The sequence below is a fragment of the Betta splendens genome, chromosome 2 (assembly GCF_900634795.4).
Source record: "Betta splendens chromosome 2, fBetSpl5.4, whole genome shotgun sequence".
NCBI classification, from domain to species: domain Eukaryota; kingdom Metazoa; phylum Chordata; class Actinopteri; order Anabantiformes; family Osphronemidae; genus Betta; species Betta splendens.
The window spans coordinates 15366736-15379262 of record NC_040882.2 but is presented as its reverse complement, the minus strand read 5'-3'; the positions used below and the strand labels follow the sequence as shown (position 1 = coordinate 15379262).

Here is a 12527-nt window from a genome sequence, read left to right as displayed (position 1 = left end):
CACTTTCTTTCACATCTGTTCTCTGTGGGAGTTGGGCAGTGTATGATAACTTCCGTTAAATCTGGTTTACTTGGCAGATGTTTTGGCCCAGAGCAATTCCTTCACACCCGCGCCCCGGTGGCAGAGATTAGCCACACAAGGCACTCAGTGGAGGCTGCTGTGGAGCGTTTTGCTCAAAGGCTTTTTGACAGGGCTGTTTAAACAGGCCCAGCACGGCCGACTTGTGATGTGAGGGTGCTTCGCTTACTATAGTTTAGCCAATCAATTCACAGCAGGAGGGCAGGCGAGAAAAAGTCTCATAAAGTGTGTTTGTAGAAGTGTTCATACAAACTACACAGCTACACACCAAGACAACACATCCACTAAACCTGCTCTGATGCTAATATGAACATTTTAGACTAACAAAACTAATACAAAGTTACACTTATTGTACTTTCAGAGTGTAGATGACTGAATTATGTTAACGATAATGTATATAAAGACCTTTTTATATCACTTTATCTTTTCATCTGGGGCTAATTCATACAATGCCTACTGCAGCTTTATCCACCTTAAGGTCACAGTGCTGGAGTATCTCCCAGCATGCTTTGGGTGAGGCGCTGGGTAGACGCCCGTCTACCACCAAACCTGTGCCATAAATAAAAGGAATCACATTCACATCCACACGCTCGCCTTCAGCCCGGAGTCCAATTCGACCTCCTTGCTGCGAGGTGACATTGCTGAACCGCTGAGCCACCGTGGGATCATTCGCTCCGGTTTAATTCCAAAGACGCGGGACTCAACTCCGCAAACTCATCAGCGAAAGTAACACAGCAACCAGAACTAATTTCACGTCTTGTTTCTCATTACTGCAATCATTTGGAAACGCTGGGAGAGCGGCGATAAAATAGAAGGAGGACATCTCATTTGTCATTTCTGCTTCTGGTTCATGTTCAAACTGAAATCTTTCAATTTGTTGTTATCGTTGATGGACAACATGTCAGTGACAGTTTGTCAGTCATGTGAGGTTTAACCAGGTTTACATGTGCTGTTCAGTCAGTACAACACACACATTAAACCTTATTGATCTGCAGTTTGTCACAACTGTGGCATATTTTTAAATTACAGTCATGACTTCATCCAACATCTGATCATCAATCTGTGCATAAGAGCCTGAAATCATTTCCAGCGCGCAACATTAAATCAATGGGCACATAAATGCATCAGTAATTATAATGTATTCAAATATGAAACACTATTGTTGTGAAATGATCCGTACTTTTAGCTTGGGTACTTTGAGTTTTGAGCACACAGTTTTGCACATTGATTTGACTACTGTAAATGCAAAAAGGCAAAGACCATAGAGGGGCTCAGACGTTGGCACTGACACAGACCGGGAGCAGTCTGATCACCTGAGCACCACAACCTACATCCAGGCAGAGGGCGAGAGAGCTGCACAGTGAGAGAGAGAGAGAGAGAGAGAGAGAGAGAGAGAGAGAGAGAGAACCGCTTTGACCTTGTGATGTAATCTCGCAGTAGCAAACCTCTGCCTGACTGAAGCCAAAGAAATACTGTGAGCAGTGACTGGCAGACAATAAAAAAAAAAACATCGAAAACAACAACAAAAGACAAGGACAGACATGTTCACGGCTGCACCGAAATAGACCGAGACAGAAGATGCCAACGCACTCGGAGCTGATGGAAAATCGAGTTGAAAAACAAGTCAGTGGCGGAAAGACGCGGCTGCTTTGGAACAGCTGCAGCTCCTCATTTATGTTCAGCCGTCAGAACACATCAACATGTGCTTTTGCTTCCTGGATATAGTATTATTTACTACAGAGAACCCTCCAATTAGGTTTCAGAGTTTGACATAGATGCTGGGTAAATTCCTTACTTTTTGTCTGACAATAAAGTAGCACTGGCAGAATCAGCAGGTGGTGCAGTGTGTGTGTGAGGCGTAGCTTACTTTTGCACTAGACAAATAGTACAATATACTGTAGAACATTTGTAGGAGCACTAGAGTTGTTGGTTCGACTCCCAGCTCCTCCTGGTGAAGTATCTTTACGCAAGACACCAAAAGCGTGTACAGTAGAAGTGCCAGCTTTCCATTGAATAAAGAAAAGTCACATTTTTTATGTCATGAGAAACTGTATTTTATTGTCAATGTAAAAAAAAATAGTCCAGAGAGACAAAGGAGGCGAAATGAAGGCATTTAGACAGAAAAGAGACAAGGCGGGAATGGCAGCACCCGTCGGACGGACCTTCTGACTGACAATTAAAAGCATTATGCTGCCGAGGCCCTGTCATGCAACACGCACCGGTCTGGCAGCGCTGCCCCGTTAGCTACGCCTGGCAAAATTCAATTAGCACTTATCACCAGTGACAGGGAGCATGGTCTGACTGGCATACATATCCCAGCGGCTGGACACACACACCATCGGGGCTCAGCCAACGCGTCTCACCGCATGTGCCGACAACCAGCCCTCCGTCGTTCAGCCCAAATTAAGGCAGAATAAGATTCGTGCGTGCTGCTCGAACAGCCTCCTCAGTAGCACGTCTTCCTTCATCACCGCCAGAAAACAAGCGCTGGAGAAAACGGCTCGAATAAACGCGTCGGAGAATATCGGAGACTCCGTTTCAAACAGCTGCTCGTTTCCCATTTTTCAACATTCATTCACGGCCGCTTACAGCAACACCCGTGACCGCTCATAACCTGATCCCATAACGGCGGCTGCGACCGTGTTAAGAGCAGGACACGCTTGGGCCAAAGACTGCGCGTTGCTCCTATTGTGCCGCATCCAGAGGGAGTTCTGGGCTCAGCCTGCAGCAGGCGGACACGGAACGTTATGCTTCTCCGCTCGCACAGTTTTGCCATAATGACATGATTGTGTTGCTTCGGCCTCAGAGTTTTGCATCAGCCGCTGCAAAGCGCTTGCAGCAGCACGGAGCCTGATCCGTGACCAAAAGCCGCCGCCTGCTGATAGAGGTGTTAAGGAATGTGTTTAAGTGTCTCTTTGGGGAAGTGTGGGAAACGTTCTATGAATGTTCATGGCGTAACAAGTAGCTGAGTTGCTCTTTAGACACAAATTATCTTATGTTTTAGAGCCGGGACAGAACAGGTTAGTGCCACCGTAACATGAGTGACTCTGTCCTGCTTGAAACACAGACTGAGGAGAAACAGCCTCCGGCGCTACTTACAGTATATGAATGTCCTTCTAAAGCATCAGTAGAAAGTGCTGCTCTGTTTACGCTCCGCATCTGCAGCCTTGGGTCCTCTCCTGCTTTGCATCTGTGGTAACACTGCTACTCCTGAACTAAGCAGTGTTCTGGTATTTTTCTATCAGCATTCACTAAAATGTCAACAATAAACACATAAATATACTTAGAAATAATAATGTTCTCATAGTTTTAGTTTTCAGTGCACTTTTCCAGTAAACCTCATTCATCCTTATTTGCATTCTGTTGTCACTCATCATTCATTGAGTCATTGTATCATTACTCTTACACACATCCACTACAGTAGCTAATGCATACTTTTAAAACCAGACAGGATTTCTTAAACAGGTCTTGTTGGAGATCTGTTTCTAGCTGCCACTCAGCAAGTCACTTTCCAACTACTTCAACTAGCTCTAAACTACTTGAGGGACTAATTGCTGTTTTCTAGTACCGGGTTAATTATTTAGCTCTCAGTAAAAATGACCACGGCTCTTAATAGCTAAACTCCACATCAGCTTTGACCTGCCATGTTTTAATAAGACTGAAAGTACACCGAGTGCTCCGAGCCGCAAATTCAATCACAGCTGAACCTGTGAGTGAGCAAAATGGACTTAAAATGGGCTTAAACTAAAACACCAAGATGGATAATGATCTTAATTGCAGCAGAGAGGTTTGATACCGTCTGCGTGGGAACAAAAACCCATTAACTCAATCATTTCACAACAGTGTTGCAGGGCATTCGTGTGGTGGAGATAATTGATTTGGACAGATATAGCATATTTAATTAGCTGTCAGGCAGTTTTTGAGGAAATCTGACAAAAAGTGGAATGTTTCAATGCAAATGGCAAAACATTTCAGCTAATGAAGAACGTTGTTCTGGTAAACTATTACTCCTAAGATTAAAGGTTGCACTGAACAAACACAAGCATCACAGCAAAGAGTTTTAGCGTCTATTATATTATTTTAGCATTTGGGGAGCATATAGGAAACAAAGCACAGTAGACAGAATTATACAAAATTCATAGAGGAGCAGAGCGATGAATTTAATACAGACCAGTCTCTTTAAGCTACAGTAAAAGCAAGCTGTACAGTGGATGGAGGATCAATGGAGCGGCAGCAGCCCATCAGACTCCATTCACTTTTGTTTCTCTTACAATGATTTTCAATTTAAGAGACTTTGGGCTTGAAACGCTTCAAAGAGCTCAATTGTTTTTTTGCCCCCCAGAGCAACAGAAATTAAAAAAAACAGTGAATGAGTGCATGTAAAACTTTGCTGCCAACTGTCCAATAGCTGAAAATTTGTTTCACAGACCCTCCGCCTAATCTTGTAGAGCGATTTCCAACATCCTGAAAAGGCAGGAACTTGGAATAGGATTTGTGATTATGTGAGCGAGGTGAGTAAATGAAAAGGCAAACCGTGAAGCATTTAATGTGATGAGAACAAGCAGATGCTCAGGAAAGGTAATATATTGGACCTGCTTTACAGTGAGCTACCTTTGATACATCCTGAGTATGAAATTATTTTTAAAAAAAAGCATGTGGGAAGAGTGAACATGACATGACAGTAATAATAATGAGCAGTTTACACTTTAAATACTGAGCTCACTCTCTGGGTTCCGTCTGCTTTATGTGCAGATGCACCTGTTGGATTAATATACCACCAGAAATCAGAAAAGAGACCTACAGTGGCTATAAATGAGTCCCATCTCCACCTCTGCAGCATATTGGATGACTGCATGATCACAGCAGGCAGGGCATCAATCCACCACAAACCAGTACAAGCAGCAATTTGATCTTCACCTAATAGACAATGCTATTTAAAGATCAATGCATCAGACAACAGCGGTAAGAAGGCGGTCGGGACGGGTGGAGACTGAGACTTTTGTGAGAGGGGACGAGGAAGAGGAGAGAACCGCAGCAGAGAAAAGGACGAGGACGTGTCCGGCAAGTGTAAAGACGTAATAAGAGGACGTTCCACCTTTTCATCGTTAGGGTTCATTTTTAACAGACACAGTACGGGACACAAGCAGGATGCTGTGATCTCCTCTCTCCTCCAGGCTTCCAGAGCAATAAATGAGAAAACGGCAGCTTTATGAAGTCCACAGAAAGAGACACATCAATCTGTGCTGAGAGCAGCCACAGATCATAGCGACAGAGGTGCGGCTGCTCCACGTGAGCTCTGGTCCATTCGCATCCGTGCTTCCAGTAGCTCGTCAGGGTCCTGGACCCTCATTACAGCCTCTCAGAGAAGCAGCTTAGATCAGCACTAAAATGATGTTCTACAGCAAATGGTTCCATTTAACGGCTGGGTATTGATTTACTGATGAATCCAGGTTTAGCTTAAATATTCCCCAGCCCACATTAACTGTAAAATGACACTCTGTAAATTATCAGGAGACCTTATTGGAACTTTTTATTCTTCTCCACGAAGTCAGACTTTAACAGAATGGCCTGGACACGTCTGCATTGTACAGTATGTGCTCACACACTAATCTAAGCTCTCTAATAAAAGACTTTACTGTCTCCCGGTGTCTGACTTGGCGTCATCCACCTCTCTTTGCTTTGAGGCGGTAGCGTCTCATACACAGGAAAGCGTGGAGAAGCTGGGATTCAAGTCATATCCAGTCCTGTTTGTTTTGTGCTGGCTCTGACTGGAGCTCAAATGAGCTACTGGAGCTCAGTGAGCTTATTAGAAGGAGTGCGGGACAGAAGTAAAGGTGAGAGAACCTGGTGAGACGCTGTAATGAGGTTGTCAGTATTAATGAGAATGTGTTGAACCAGCTTCCATCACTGAGGGAGCTTTATTACAAATCGTCCACAAACAGTCCCAGTGGGTCGGAATTATTAAAAGTAATACGTTGAAAGTGAATTGTGACTAAGTGTAGTATAAACAAAGCATCACTCTATTGAGTATTTTCAGTTCTAAAATAAGAAGCATTGTTGTGTGTACAGGTAGACACGTGATCACGCTCGTAGTCAGTGTTAGGACTGGTTTCCGCTGATCCGTTCAGGAAGTGGGTTCGCTTCGCTTGCACACGCGTCGTAGCTATTGCAGGAATCTGTTGTTAGGTGATGTAATAACACTACAATCGTGTTGATTTGCTGATGATGGAGATGTAATTGAAAACTCCAAAGCGTTCCCCAGCACCGTAAGAGTTGCTGCTGCTGCCGCCGCCGCCTCCACAAACTGCCTGTGTTCATTGATGGCGTCTGGTCAAACTACTAAATACACCGAAGTGATAAACTCCTGGGCAGCAATTGAGATAAATACAGCAAAGGGGGAGACTAATTCTGTGAAGGTTAACCGCGATCGATGGCGCGCGCAGCCTTCAGGTGCGCTGGGAAACGCCGGCGCACGTCTTCTCTTTAAACGCGATGTCATTGCTGTGCGGAGTCAGACTGGACGATGAGTAAGTGACGTGGATCAAGACTGATGAGAGAGCGGAGGCCGGCGTTCAGCTCTTGTTAAAGCGTCATGCCTGGCTAAACAAACAGCCATTACAGTGATTTGTACCAGGACACTAAGGAAAAATGTTTTCATCCTTTCATCAGGGCGATTTGTACGACAGCGATTGCTATCATTTGGCGGCGGCAGTCACGAATCCGCTTCGTCGGCGTGGGTCGCGGAAGGTGAAAAAACACCGGGAAGCTCGCGGGAGGAGAGCGGAGACGACGCCCGGGAGGAAATAGAAGGTAAAAGTGACCTCTCCGCTCCCCGAAATGAAATCTCAGCCCAGGCTTTTTCCAAGTGGCTTTTCACACCATCTGTTTTTATTGACCCTTCATCCTTGAGTCTGCGAACGCCGGCCCATCTCCCCTCCACGCCACGCTCCTATTTCTCCATTTCCCCTCCTCTGTGACAGATGGAATAATGAGGCAGAGGCGGCGGCGGTTCCTGCAGCGGCGGAGACATTACAGCGACTGGGCTGAGACCCCCCGCTGTGAGGAAAGGCTGGAAACACTCTTTGTGACACTAATTTTATTCCCCCCGCGAGTTTTCAAGAGGTGGAGAGAAAGTCTCGCTCCGTTTTCTCTCGGCAACCTGCTCACGTCGCCGCCTCGCGATGACATCAAAGCTCGACGCTGGGTGACAATCGAGCAGCGACTAATTTCGGGTTCTAGCACAAAGTGGAGAATGTAAATGAGTCTGATGAACAATGCTACTCACGGGTAAATAAATAAAAGGCGGCACGCAGAGAGCTGTCCTCAGGGGGAACCGTCAAAGACGCCTGTGAACAATGAAGGAATGTGAAAGCGGCAGCTACAGCCGTGAAGTCAAACCGTTTACCTGCAGCAACTGAATAGTAAACACATCCTGTTCTGGTCTGGAGCTGCAGCTGCTGTCGCCGGGACCTCGGGAGAGATCGCATCACGATGTGGGCTCATCTCCGACGCCCCGATTACTGTTATTTCACACTGTCGCGGTCGTCTTAACCCAAAGTCTGGGGCTCCGCGTCTGCTCGCTGGTCACGCAGTCACACCAGGCTAAAACCAAACTAAGCCCATTCTCAGTAATCACACACCGAACTGAGGTGATCTCAGGCCAAATCATTCCTCAAACTCTGAGGCGGTCCGGTTATTGAGATAGTGGCCCGGACCCAAACAGGGCTGGAAGCTCTGAATGGGCTCATTGGATTATATGTGGAGTGGAATCCGTTTCATCTGTGGACAGTTTGCATGTGTTGCAATATAATAAACACTACAGGGAGGGCGATTAGTGTGGATGAAATGATCAGTGCCCAGTCTTTTTCCAATGAGCAAAGATGACATTCATTTGTGGTTGTGTGATGTCATTTGAGGTCTTACTGTAACGGAACCTACGAGGAACAGCTGTTAAAGTAACAGCAGGACTGACTGGAGGAATCCTCGTCAGTCCGTTTTTTACAGTGTCATTTTAAATACTTTAAATACTACACGCCGGCAGAGCCGGGGATGAAAGACTCGCCGCGACTCAAACAGAGTTGCTTTTGACTGGAAACACATCTAGATTAAATTGCATAATGACTCCCACGGCTTGCAAAATCTTGTTTGCAGACTTTAATCGGGATTTCATAGAGATACGTTGCTCTCTGGCTCCTTCCCCAGGATTCACGCGCCCCGAGAGCCTGAAAGCGAGCGCAGGCCAGACGTCTGTGTGGAACAGAGGCCTCACAGCTCACACACAGCCTGTCACTGATTTACTCTGCCGCTGGTCCAGGTTCCCCACGTATTCAAGTGTCCAGGCCTTTTTGTACGTGTCCTATCTTAACATTGTTACCTGATATACACATACAGTTTATCAAATGATAAATGAATGGAGCTGATGGAGCGATAGGAAATCGGCACAAAGTCTGGGGGAACTTTTATTGGACCTTTTTACTGCCCTACTTTATGCGTCTTATCTCTTTGGACTTATCATATTGTATATCTATTAATCATAGCATGTCCGATGACTACGTGGACTTGGTTTAACCCCACCTCTGGGCTTTGAGCGATTGTTTATTTCTGGTAATAAACTCCAAGTGAACTTTACTTTTTCCCTTTGAGGGGGATTCTGGGATTTCTGACATTTCTTCTCCCGGCGCTGTACATGGGCTGCGTGTAAGTGGTATTAGGCTTCGTGGAAGGCATTGCATCTGTTATGGAGGGTCTGAAGACAGCACATGAGAAGCAGACAGGGAATAGGAACAATAAAGTCGTCACATTGTGAAGGAGCAACACAAACTCACCCAGTCCCACGGTCACAAACCCATTTCCCAGCAGCCCGCGGGGCTCTCAGTATAAACCCTTAATAGATTGTGTACGATATATCACAGGGTTCAGTTTTCCGATTCTTTGTAAACAAACAGAACAAAGCTGTGGGTGACGTCCTGCGTTAGTGGCAAGATAGATGGTCCCGTGTGCAGCGCACACAAGGCGTGGGCCGACACAGCGCTGGGCCTCCAGCAGTAAACAGTCAGTGGGAATCTCTGAATCGAGTGGGCACCGACCAGTGGAGGTGCATCCACCTGCAGGCAGCAGCTCTGCAGCGCCTGCAGCCCTAAATAACACACAGCCACAGGTCAGGGCTCAGCAGCTAACGATGGAGGTGTTACCCACATGCCTCAGGTGGGGCACAACTACACTAATAGCATCGCCTGCCGCCTGTCCACTGACACTGACCACCTATTACAGGATTGCAAACCTTCAGAACCTATATGTTCCATTGTATCATGACTCCATCAATGAAGAGACACAGTATAAGAATGAACAGAAAGGCACATGGACGGTGCTGGAATGGAACCAGGACCTTCTTGCTGTGCTTAGTGGTTCTGTTCACGCCCAGCTAGCTCGTTGCTAACGTGTGAGCGTGATGGAAGGCGACTCAGCTCTCAGCTCTCTCTCTCAGCCTCCCTTTGTCTCCCGCCTGCACCTGCTCGTGTGGCGTCGCATTAGTGCGTCTTGTAGTGCTTGTTTCGTTTCCGTAAATCACAAAAAGCAATCCCGTTTGCTTCCATTCCTTCCAGCCTCGCCGTGAACCCGCAGTTCAAAGGCGGGGGAGAGAGTGTTTTCACGACGTGGGCTCGGCCACTGTTTTATGTTGAATCCAATAAAAGACGTAGGACGTTGCTCGGAGCTGCGGTCTCTGGACATTTGCCTCTCTATTTCCGAGCACGAAGAACTGTTGTGTAGTTGCTCCAGCTCTTCTCCCAGCCTTGACCCAGGTATTATTCGCCCCCTCCCCCAGGTTTTTCAAAGTAAAAACGCAAACATTATTAAGACTGTGTGACTTCGGGCCACGTTGGGTCACACGCAGCAGACGTGAGGTTAAGTGCTTGTTCATCACGTGAGGAGCCTGTTTCTCTTTATTTACCCTCCCAGGCATGTCATAAAGCGGAGCACAGTAAATTAGGTCAGGGATGAGGGTGAACAGTCGCAGAGTGCCTCATTTAATCAGTCTAATTGTTACAAACACACTCTCCTGCTCTCACCTCTTCACTGCTGCGTTTAGACTCACAGCTTCCTCTTCTTTTCACCTCCCCTTTGCTCTACCTCCTCTCCTCTCATCCTTATCACCTCTGCTTCATTTCCTTCCGTCTAAGCTAATGCGGCCCTTGTTTCCATCCTTTCACCCTGCCTCCTCCAGCCTCTTCTTCCCAGTCAACGCTCCTTTCCACTTCCTGCCTTCCCTCATCCTTCATCTCCTCGATTATCCGCGTCTCCCCTCATTTCATTTCCTCTTCTCTCCACCTCCCTTGTCTTCAACTTCTCAGCTCTTCCAGGGAAAACCTGTCCTATTACCTCAGTGGGACCTATTAAGAGACTGGTGATGTGATCAGGCTAATGATAATTAAATAGACTCATCATCAAACAGTCATTATGGCAGATTGGCTTTTCTGCCCCCACTCAAAATGGCAGCTGACAGGCTGACACCAACCGGCTGTCGCTGATTTAAACAGGGCAAAGACAGGCAGGGGAGCCTGCTTCACCAGGCTCGTCTAGCTTGTCCGCTGTGAATCTCCTTTGTATTGAATCTGATAGTTATTGCGGGATGGCGAATTCCTAAAATAACTTTCATTGGCGGCTTGTCAGCACAAACAAAGAGATCAGGTCGCTTTATAAAGCTGGGTAAATAAATCAGCGCTGTAATAAAACACCGACGCTACTGCAGCTCAGCATCTAGTTGAAAATGTTTTACAGGCGCAGCTGTTGAACTATACAGAGAAGTGCTCTTTACTTTGTAGCCTCGTTGATATAAATGTGCACATATACACCTGAGCCCTGTGTCTGATATAAGCTAGAAGCTGGGCTAATAACGGGCTGATCTTTATGACTGACTTTTATCCTCATAGGAACGTCTGGTAAATCAGATCTAAGCCTGAATCTCTTTAGAAATTAAAGATAATGTAGACATTTTAGGTGACAAACTCCAGTTACATTATTCTAATCAAAGGTCGGAGATATTTTAACTGAAGACAGAATTCAGTGGGAGCTAATTGCAACATGGTTCTACCTCCAAAGCAGCACATTCATGACTGGGAAGCTCCTTCCAGGAGTTCCTCAGAAGCTCTGCACTTTCATCACAATGATCTAAGGGGCCTCGGTGACGCCTCCAAAATAGAGCTCCGAAGAACCTGCTCTGTGCAGAATCTGAAGCTAAGTACCGCCAATAAATCATTGTAATCACATAAATTCAATTAGCTGGGGGAACTAGCCAGTTTGGAAGTCGCTAAGGATGTTAAATTGAGCAGCGCTTTTGTTTTTTTATTAAATTGTGAGCAAAGCAGTGGCAACGTGTTAATGAATTTGTTCACATGAATTATGAAATCGCACTCACAAAGTGATGAAAAGTGCGGGGAATGGAAATAAGAGGAGTGTGTGTTTGTGTAGCAGAATGGATGTTTTAATTTCATTTGCATACAATAACATGCTGTGAATGTGCCGCATGGTTTTGGTGACTGTGATAGATCATCTTTCTCTAAGGCTTTGATCTCTTCTTTCTCACTTCTCTCGCCTATAAATTCTCCTCTTCTTGCTCTTGGCTCCCATAGTTCCCCTCCTGCTCCTGCTGCTCTTTCTCGGTGTGATTTGGCCTACAGATTAATAGACACCCGCGTTTTAATAAAGTCAGCTGTGACCTCCTGCAGCCTCCCCCCACTGGACCTCTAGACTTATTGGAGGACTCTGAGATGGTGGGAAGATGAGAGGGTGTGAGGCAAGGCGGGTGGAGGGGTTTCATTGTCATCCTAGAGAAATGTGATGGCTGCATAATTCAGCAATTTATTAGAGAAGGGGGCATGCGAGGAGGAGGCGGGCGGGGTGTTCGGAGGTAGGACAAAGGGAAATGTGTAGAGAAAGAAAGATGGACAGACGGAGAGCAGGCGGCGGCGTACAATATGCAGCTATGACAGCAGATCCGTGTCAGGGTCAGTTCTCATTAAAGCTAGTGGTGGAGGGACGAGTCCTGTGTCGGTGCGTCTGTGCAGCTCTGAGACAGCCAGAACAATGAGATCAGATGAGAAACATGCAATTGGTGAAGGGAATTATTAAAAGGGAGTACAGGGCATCTTTTGTGAGCTCCCACGCTCCCTGCATGGCCACTACAAATCTCATGAGCCTTGATTCTATTCTATTATACCCAGTTTACAATAAGGTGACTACGTCACATGGCAACTATGAACTTTATCACCCTGGGTTGGAAATCAGCTTGGCCCCGATGTCAAATCCTTGAGTCCCTTATTCTCTCTATCTTCTCTATCTAGGTAGAGGCCGTGAAAGGTCGAACCATGACCAGGGGACTCAGATGGACTATTGAATCACCTCCCGTAGCCTTTGTTTGGCTCAAATATAAGTAAGAACGACCAGCAGAGGGC

The 12527-nt window shown here is 46.2% G+C and overlaps 1 protein-coding gene across 8 annotated transcripts in view; it reads right to left on the bottom strand.

The window, feature by feature from the left end:
• Positions 1–12527, bottom strand: part of sorcs2 (sortilin-related VPS10 domain containing receptor 2) — a 183921-nt gene that overhangs the window by 36326 nt on the left and 135068 nt on the right. The gene's annotated exons all lie outside the window — the stretch shown is intronic.